Source organism: Sinocyclocheilus rhinocerous, unplaced genomic scaffold (assembly GCF_001515625.1).
Source record: "Sinocyclocheilus rhinocerous isolate Xijiao unplaced genomic scaffold, SAMN03320098_v1.1 scaffold2584, whole genome shotgun sequence".
NCBI classification, from domain to species: domain Eukaryota; kingdom Metazoa; phylum Chordata; class Actinopteri; order Cypriniformes; family Cyprinidae; genus Sinocyclocheilus; species Sinocyclocheilus rhinocerous.
The window spans coordinates 909,677-911,692 of record NW_015652145.1 but is presented as its reverse complement, the minus strand read 5'-3'; the positions used below and the strand labels follow the sequence as shown (position 1 = coordinate 911,692).

General features: G+C 33.7%; 1 protein-coding gene across 4 annotated transcripts in view; it reads left to right on the top strand.

Annotated features, from left to right (window-relative positions):
• The first annotated feature begins 410 nt into the window (after window positions 1-410).
• LOC107713739 (sciellin-like) overlaps window positions 411-2,016 on the top strand; it is a 10,853-nt gene continuing 9,247 nt past the window's right edge. For all 4 annotated transcript variants that reach the window (XM_016519347.1, XM_016519345.1, XM_016519346.1 and 1 more), the window contains exons 1-2: window positions 411-466; window positions 1,275-1,360. The gene's annotated coding sequence lies outside the window, so the exon portion shown is untranslated. The remainder of the gene's footprint in view (window positions 467-1,274; window positions 1,361-2,016) is intronic.

Here is a 2,016-nt window from a genome sequence, read left to right as displayed (position 1 = left end):
CTCTCTCTCTCTCTCTCTCTCTCTTTTGTTTTTTCTCTCTCTCTCTCTCTCTCTCTCTCTCTCTCTCTCTCTCTTTCTCTCTCTATGAAATTTTAATAAAGTGGAACAAAAAGGATATTTAAGAAATCTGATGAATATCTAATGACATAACCTACATCTGGATGTCATTTCAGTCGTCATATATACAGTATACGGTCACATACTTGAATGTTAAAATGTTAAACAATATGATTCACTTTTTCAAACTGCTTGACAAAAACTAAATTATGACAATGATTTTGTGTTATTTAATTATGTTCAATCTATTTAATCTATGCTTCGATATCTTTTACAGTTTCTATAATTAACATTAGAGCTGTCCAATCCTGCTCCTGGAGGGCCACTTTCCAGCCGAGTTCCCGCTCTGATTAAACACACCTGAACCAGCTAATCAAGGTCTACAGGATCACCAGAAACCTCCAGGCAGGTAGAAGTGAAACATATTCCTTGTAGAATAACAGAGCTTGATGTTTTCTAAGACAGTTTCTTATGTTGAATTTATGAATTAATTAATCTCTTTATATGTCACCAAATAACCATGTCTATTATTTTCTCATAAACACACGATTTTGTGGCTATTTTCAGACTAAATGAATCAAGATCAGTTATATGCACATTTCACATTTAATACTGATTCAAAAGTAAATGAATGAGTACCTGATAAAGCTGCAATCAGGGAGCAGGAAATAAAGCACAGGATAGCAAATTCCATGTCAGATGATTATGCTGATTACTTCTCGTTTCATTAATTGTCCGTGCAGACAGTGCAAATGAGTATGCATCCATCTATCTACACTTTCTTTTGCAAGTTTGAGTTTCACTCAGATTTTTCAAATAAATTTTACACATGGAATTAAATAAAATCCTAAGTTAAGAAGTTAAATAAAATTAACCAAGTACATACTTCCTTACTTTACTCAATTTTAGAGTGATTATACGTTCTCTTTTTTCCAGACATGTACTGGTCGGGATTTCAAAATTGCCTGAAATGTACAGTTTTATCTTGCCGTCTCGGTGGAGGTTGTTATGGTGGCTTTCACATAGTTTCCTAAGACAGACAATTGGCTGCTGATGTCCTGCCATTCATTACTAAGCGCTTTTTGGGAAAGACCTCATGAAGACACACCCCTACTGTAAACTACACTGACATAGCTGTGCTGACAGTTCAGGTTCAGTTGCTCTGGTGTGTGTCACATGAAGCCACACCTTTCACTGGTCTTGCCTTCCCTACCCAGGTCAAATATGTAAGAGGGGAAGAGCAGCAAACTGTATGTTATTCTCCTCTAACCTCTATCACATCCCGCACACCTGAAATACCAAGGTATGACTGTTCTCTACCCACTTAGACTTTTATCTGTAAGTGTGTCTCTGAATTCTGTTTTAATTTGATGTCAGTCATGTTCATAGTTAATATTTTTTAGCCTATTTGTTTGTAAAATCAAAGTTTTTTTAGGTTAGTGATCATATCTAAAGCATGTCATTCAAATGGATTCTTCTGTGATATGGATTTATTGTATGACTGTACACAATTAAATATTATGTTTAGAATTTCATAGTTACACAGTGCAGTCTTACTAAAGAACAGTTTACAATGTCAAGGTGAGATTGAAGGACATGACATTTACTGTAGGTTTTTTTTTCAAAAATATGATTAGAATAGTGCTTCTATAGGTCCGAAGTAGGACAGTGGTTTTGCTCTCAAATCAAAATACAAATACATCAGTTTCCCCATTTAGTAGTTTTTCCGTCTAGTAGTTCCTGGACTTTTTTTTGGCAATGATTTGCAAAACATTTTGAATTCCCGCAAAAAAATATTCTGATTTGTAATTGTTTGTAAATGGGTAGTTGATGCATAATGTGTCTATGGACTTTTAAATGAACACCAAGTTAAAATGTATATGATATATATTTATATGCATTAATGTAATACAAATTAAATAAGTTGTTTGTATATATAAATTGCTTATTGTTTATATA